Source organism: Berghia stephanieae, chromosome 2 (genome assembly GCF_034508935.2).
Source record: "Berghia stephanieae isolate SIO BIC M18660-M18661 chromosome 2, UCSD_Bste_1.3, whole genome shotgun sequence".
Classification (NCBI taxonomy): Eukaryota; Metazoa; Mollusca; class Gastropoda; order Nudibranchia; family Aeolidiidae; genus Berghia; species Berghia stephanieae.
The window spans coordinates 27,469,167-27,476,666 of NC_088361.1; the positions used below are offsets into that span (position 1 = coordinate 27,469,167).

General features: G+C 37.9%; 1 protein-coding gene across 1 annotated transcript in view; it reads left to right on the plus strand.

Annotated features, from left to right (window-relative positions):
- The window catches only part of LOC144964609 (uncharacterized), an 86,511-nt gene that overhangs the window by 60,239 nt on the left and 18,772 nt on the right, over positions 1-7,500 (plus strand). The window lies entirely within an intron of this gene.

Genomic DNA, 7,500 nt, shown 5'->3' on the forward strand with positions numbered 1-7,500 from the left:
ACCTTCCAGATTCTAAGCACTTTTCACAAATTTTGATATACCGGCAAATTGAAAATGCATAGTTTTGTGTGGTGATGCAGTATAGGTCTGCGCAGTAATGTTGCAAAATATTGTAATGAATACACACAAAGTGGAAGGCCACCGGATCCTGGCTGTTAGGCATGCAATAGAGGTGATTATGCCCTCGATGCAAAGTGATGGATCATCAGTCGCTACACTAATCATTTTGTGTGAGTGTGTGTGTGTGTGTTTGTTTTTTTGTTTTTTTTTTGTCTGTTGTTGCTCTTGCGTCTGTCCTGGTGTTGTGGTTGTTTGTCATCAACGATGGCGGTTGGATATTGAACTCCAAATTCATTCATCCCCTGTCGATTTTTTTACTGATCTGCCCAATTTTCTGGAGGGTAAGGAGGGGGGGGGGGTGCCAGAAAACTTTTTTTTTTAACTTCAAATCAATATCTCTCGATTTAGACCGATTACCACCTTGACAAAAAAATCGGTTTCGTTAGGTCTTGACTCTAATGTACTCCTCTCTCTCTCTCTCTCTCTCTCTCTCTCTCTCTCTCTCTCTCTCTCTCTCTCTCTCTCTCTCTATCTATCTATCTATCTATCTATCTCTCTCCTCTTTCTCTCTCACTCTCTTTCTTTCTTTCTTTCTTTCTCTTTCTATCTCTCTTTCTCTTTCTATCTCTCTCTCTATGCATCTATCTATCTATATCTCTATCTCTCTCGATTTACCTCGATCGATTTAATTCTGGCGTGTAAGAGAAAAGAGGGTCTGTAGAATGTATATATATCGATATATTTCTTTGGTTGGTCAGTCATATACATCCATTCATTCATTCATTCATTCGTTCGTTCGTTCGTTCGTTCGTTCATTCATTCATTCATTCATTCATTTGATTTTGAATAATAACTTTCTATTCACTTTTCGTTTCTCCTCGCGCGATTGTGCCATTCAAATATCACCTCCTTCCACTCATCCACCCACCATGTAAATTTCAGACCCTGGCTTGGCACGGCACAATTCTGTGATACAATGAGAAAACCCTTTTTTTTTACATTTTTGACCAGAAAACATTTTACTTCATATTATTATCATATCGAACGACAAAAAAAAAAATTACCACACCATGTTATACGTTCTTTAAAACAGGTTAAAGATTTTATACAGAAATGTTGAAACATTTGACTCTCTTGATATAATATAAAAGAATGGATCTCTTACCAAAATGTTTTTAAAAAGACATTTTGTCAGAATATGACAGTATTTATTTTAAGCGCTTCTGTCTCCCACGCCCTTGACTTGCTCTGTTTTTATTCCCTCTTATTTCTAGAGCAGACGAACGAAGATTTCTCGGCTCATTCAACAACTTCTCTAAGCTGAAACGTTACTTAATTCTTTAACTCTCTCTCTCGAGGTCGCCCCTTTCTGTGTTTTTTTTTTTTTTTCTTCTACTTCTTCACGTCCCCTTTTCTTCTCTTCTGTTTTCCTACTCCCATTTTTTTTCTTCTCCCTCCTTTCTATCTCTCTTTCTCCCATTATATTTTTTGTTAGTCGTCAAAATTGCTTGTCAAACCTGAAGGAGCCGCGGGGAGACGACAGACGACTGAGCTAACAAAAAGTCTAAAGAATGGGCAAACAAGAGAAGCTGATTTATTTTCAGGGGATAGGAAGAAGAGGAAGGAGTTGCGGAGAGGGTGTGGTGGTGAGGGAGGAGGGGGTTGTTAAGGAATGAATGGGAGAAAGGGAGGGAGAATTTTTGGAGATTCGTATGTTGTGGGGATTCATGAATGGATGGAGAGATGGGTTGAATGAAGAATCCTTCCCATTTTTGTTGAAGGGGGGGGGGGGGGGGGGGGGGGTAGTTGACTGCTTCACTCCCTTCTCTCTCTCTCTCTCTCTCTCTCTCTCTCTCTCTCTCTCTCTCTCTCTCTCTCTCTCTCTGTGTGTGTGTGTGTATGTGTGTGTGTGTGTGTGTGTGTACCTATCTATCTATATATCTATCCCTCTATCGGTCTCTTTCTTTATATACATCTATCACTGCTTGTTCCTTCCGTCCTTCCTTCCTTCATTTTTATTATGTCTTGTTGCTCTTGTTATTGTATCTGCCTTTACATAAAATCAGTTCTGTGGAATGGGGGGGGGGGGGGGGGGGGGGTAGTGCTAATTCTATTTTGACCTACATTTTATAAAATGTTATCTTAATCATATTAAAATCCAACCTGACAATATCAGACCTTTTTTATACCATGACAAAACGCTTTGTTTTTCATTTTGGCGCTAACGTGTCAATTTGTCTCCAATAATCTGATGTCTTGGATGATGATATCATCACCATCATCATCGTCATCATTATTATTATTATTATTATTATTATTATTATTATTATTATTATTATTATTATTATTATTATTATTTTATTATTATTATTTTATTATTATTATTATTATTATTATTATTATTATTATTATTATTATTATTATTATTATTATTATTATTATCATCATCATCATCATTATCATAATAATAAGGATGATGATGATACGTGTAATAATAATAAAGTACACTCTTTAAATCGCAAATTTACCGAAACCTTTAAGCGCTTTATCTCTCGATGCCTTCACACCGGGCGAAGACCAAAACAGACCCCTCTACTCTCTACACATACTAAACGAGTTACACAAATTTCACATTTGTTTTACGTATTATTAAGTTTGTATCACGTGTACTCAGTCGGTCGTTGTGTTGACATGATGCTGTTGCTTTGTGCTTGTCGTTGACTTCCTTCGTGATTCATTGATTCTCCATATATCAAGTTTACACTAGTTGAAATATAAAGTTTGAGACTTTTTGACAGGTCGAGAGGGGGTAGGGGTATTTTGATCGATCGATTTATAAAGTAACATTTTCCCGTAATTAAAACAAAAAGTTTTGTCAATGTGTAACAGATTTATTTGTCTCCGACTTACTATTGTGACTACTGACGATGTTACACCATGCTTGGCAGAGCTACTCACACACGTATAGTTCCTGTTGGACAACCCCCCCCCCCCCCCCCCCCCCCGCCTCATGTTCATTTGCGATTCCTGTTGGATACCTTGTTCATTTACTATTCCTGTTGGACGTCTTGTCCCTTTCCTGTTTGTTCGTTTACAAAGTTTATGACTTTTGATGCAATGGTTGCGATAGTAATCGTTACCTAGGTGGAACATGAGGGTAGTGTAAAAAAAAAAATAATGCATTATTTGAATGATGATGATGAGGAGGAGGAGGAAGAGAATGAAGAAGACGGATGGTACCAAATCAACGTTTTTTCAACACTGTCGTCATAATTCATTCATTTGTTTATTCATTCATTCTTTCGTTCGTTCGTTCTTTCATTCGCCCGTCATTCGTCCATTCTTGAGTCCAACGCCTACTCCATGATTTTACGCCCATTCCTATCACGAGAGAGAGAGAGAGAGAGAGAGAGAGAGAGAGAGAGAGAGAGAGAGAGAGAGAGAGAGACGACGTTTTCCTCGTTCATATTGAACTCATTACACCTTTTACTCACTCGAGTTTTCGCGTGAGGAGTGGGACGTGCTCGTAGTGGAAGCATTCTGGACCGACCAACCCATGGATCAACACAACCATGCCCAGTAGCACTCCAGCTACTGGACGCATAGATCAGACTGACATGTGGTATTTGGAGAGCAAGCATCTTGCCAGATATTTTATATTCCTTTCGCCCTCATATTATTGTGTTCCACCCATTATCATCTATTAGAGATGTTAATGGTTCCACCACTACTACCACCACCCCCGGTTTTCAAACATTGTTCATAAATAAAATCTAGAATCATGGAAAGAATTGTGAATAATGGTTTACCATTTTACTTTTTATAATTCATTTGTTCCAATCTGCCTTCATTCAGTCAGGAATCTGCTGAACTTAGCAAATACTTGTTATGCGCAACGTGGTCAATTCTGATATTCTGAAATCTAACCTATTAAAGCCTCAATGAATTTTTCAAGAATTTTAGACATTATTTAATCAAAATGCCAAACTGGCAATCATCACACATTATTATTAGCGAAAGAGGACGGGCGGGGGTAAAGGGAGTGGCCATGGCCGGCCTACACATTCTTCGTCTCTCACTCCCCCACACCGCTGTGTGCAGACTGACCGCGCGGAGGACAGACGAATAACGTTCAACTTTCACCTTTGACCTGCCGGTCGGGGTGAACGCGGTCAACGGTACAGATTCCCTTACAACACGGACCACCGGTGGCATTTGGCGTCTGCGTCTGATATACCGACCCGTCCGTTGTTCTGGCGGATAAACCGGACGCTGGACATTCCTTGTTATTTAATTCCATTTGGAAACAACTTCATAAACGTTCTGGCATGATACAAACCGTTGAAATTTGATATTTTCATGTTTAAATTTTGGTCTTGAAGCCTAAGACTTTGTTTTGTCAAACTTTGCTTTCTATTATTATTATTATTATTATTATTATTATTATTATTATTATTATTATTATTATTATTATTATTATTATTATTATTATTATTATTTATTATTATTATTATTATTATTATTATTATTATTATTATTATTATTATTATTATTATTATTATTATTTAATAAATGGGCCAGAAGTTTGGTATGTTTAAACAGGTATTTTATTCAATGTACCCTTCTGGAAGAATAATACATGCATTAGGATGCTCGTTGTGGGTGGTAAAACTTCTGGAAAGTGGGGGGGGGGGGGGGGGGGGTAAAATTATGTATACTCTAGAGAGGATTTGTTTGCACTGTTTTTAACGGGGTCGGAGGAACGATGGGAAGAATAGGAAAGGAATAAGTGGGCGAATGAGTACTGAAGGAAGAGAGAGAGAGAGAGAGAGAGAGAGAGAGAGAGAGAGAGAGAGAGAGATTGTAAAGATACAGCGTGCGGGAGAGGAGCAGGAGAACAGTGTCATTGAAATGAGAGAGAGAGAGAGAGAGAGAGAGAGAGAGAGAGAGAGAGAGAGAGAGAGAGACGGTAACGATACGACGTGTTGGAGAGGAGCAGGAGGAGATCATAGTCATTGAAATGACACACACACAGAGAGAGAGAGAGAGAGAGAGAGAGAGAGAGAGAGAGAGAGAGAGAGAGAGAGAGAGAGAGAGAGAGAGAGCATTGTCATTGAAATTGGAGAGAAAACGAGGTCACCCATTGATCTCGGCCAGGGTTCTCTCACTGACAGCCTTGACAGGCGTCTGGTTGGGTTGAGGGGAGGGCAAGCGGGGTGTAGTGTGTTCCGTGTGCAGGGGTGAAGGGGCGGGTTGGTGGAGTGTAAACTTGTGTGTTCATTGAACTGGATTTGATCTGGGTGTGTTGTGTTTTGTTTTGTTGTCTGTTTTGTCAGTGTGTTGTTAGTTATTTAGCTGTTTGTTTTATTTTTCAACTGAACTTAGGCAGAAAATCATGAACTTGATCACAAATAAACTACTACATATCTGTCAATTCAAATATTTTATTTTTGATGAACGGAAGTATGAAGCTTGGACTTGGAGGATTAGCGATCTAGATTACGAAAGACGGGGAGGGCAAAGCTCTGGGGAATAGACGGAAGATTTCATTTGTTTTTAGTTTTTGGTGGGGGGTGTTTATTTAGTTTTTATTTATTTTATTTTTTTTTTTTTTTTGGGGGGGGGGGGGGTGTTATACGAGAAATTGAGAACCGATCTTTAAAAATATTTATCGAAACGTAATTAATGTTCACCTCATTTGTTAGTAATATTGTGCACAGTTGATCCCAACATAGCTTCTGTCGTTGCAACACGCATATTTCAACATTCAAAATTAGATTTATTTTTTTTTACGCACAATAAAATTTGTCAAGCATATAAGTGCCAGACAAGACTTGCTGGATATGCGTCTGTTGTGTGTAATAAATGCCGGAGTGTGTTATGCAAGCTGACATCCAGTGCTATGTTTGAAGTTCAGGGTTCACTATCCTTCGACCAAATTGGGATTCATTTTTTTAACACCGTGTCCAGCGTACTTTTTACAACGTTAAATCTAAGGCGGCTCTTGATTGTTCAATTCCAAAACGTATAAATGATTATCTCATTATACGCAACGTAAAAAAAATGCACTATCTCTATAGGGATTGGGGAGGGGGGGGGGGGTTGTAAAGAAGCGTTTTCTTTCTGGCAGTTTATTGTTTATCAATATAACATTTGCTTTTTTTCCAGGGCGTTTTTACAGTAGTCATTGTGATAACTAGTTTTCGAGCAATTTAAAAATATTTTGTTCGTTTACTAGGTTTGTTACAGTTACAGACATACGTATCTGCCACTAAGCCGGTTACCTTGTCCTTTTGCCACCAGACATGAGTCGTTGGGTCGTAACGTCTCAACCATCTACATATTGTCTCATCCGGGTTTTTATTCAGACCCGCTCCACTTGGAAATGCCTGGTGAATACGGAGAGAGAGAGAGAGAGAGAGAGAGAGAGAGAGAGAGAGAGAGAGAGAGAGAGGGGGGGGGGGGGGGGAGTGTCACAGGCGAGTTCAAAGTACTTATAATACTCTTTGACAACACTGGCCAATGAATATGCAGGACAAAAACGATATCGAAAGATTAGATTCCGAATCGAGTACTCACGTTCACGAATGCTGATTAACAACCAGCTCTGTCCGTCATTCTATTTCCTGATTGACCCGGTTCAAGTTGATCAATTTTTGTCCCTTGTCCTCTGAACTCCTAATAGATTAACACGACCTGGTTATGTGATGTTTCAATGACATGAACTTTTACTATACCGAACTCGAATAATAGTGGTATTCGTGCAACGATTACTCGTAATCCAGTAGTATTGAGTACTGGACAACCTCCCTCTGAATTTTCACGTCCGCTCGTGTATAATAAGCGAATAAGATGGCCCCATTGCTTGATGCACAAAATATCTAGAATCAAAATACCTTCTGTTTTAGCGTTTTAAAAAAAAATCAGATTTGTGTAGTTTATCTGTCCGCAATCAATGTGTTGGAGGTTCGATCTGAGCCAAAATGTAGGATGATCATTTCTGGCCAATTATATATATATATATATATATATATATATATATATATATATATATATATATATATATATATATATATATATTATATATATTATATATATATATATATATATATATATATATATATATATACTTTCGTATTTTTAATATGTTTTCCTTGTCTGTTTGCTTGCTCGCTTGTTTTTTTTTTTTTAGGGAGGGGGGTTGGTTTGTTTTTTGTTTTATTTTTGGGGGTTTTTTGTGGAGGGGGGGGGGTTAAAATATAATTTTGTGGTTTTCACATCAAGTTAAGTGACCTAGGTGAAAGTCATTAAATGTTGTTTATAAAATGTTCTTTCGGTTTTAAGATTTCATTTCTTGAACTGTAATGATCAAAATTGACACTTTAACCATTTTAATTTTGTATTTCTTGGATGTATAATGAATGCCAACCTTTGTTTGTT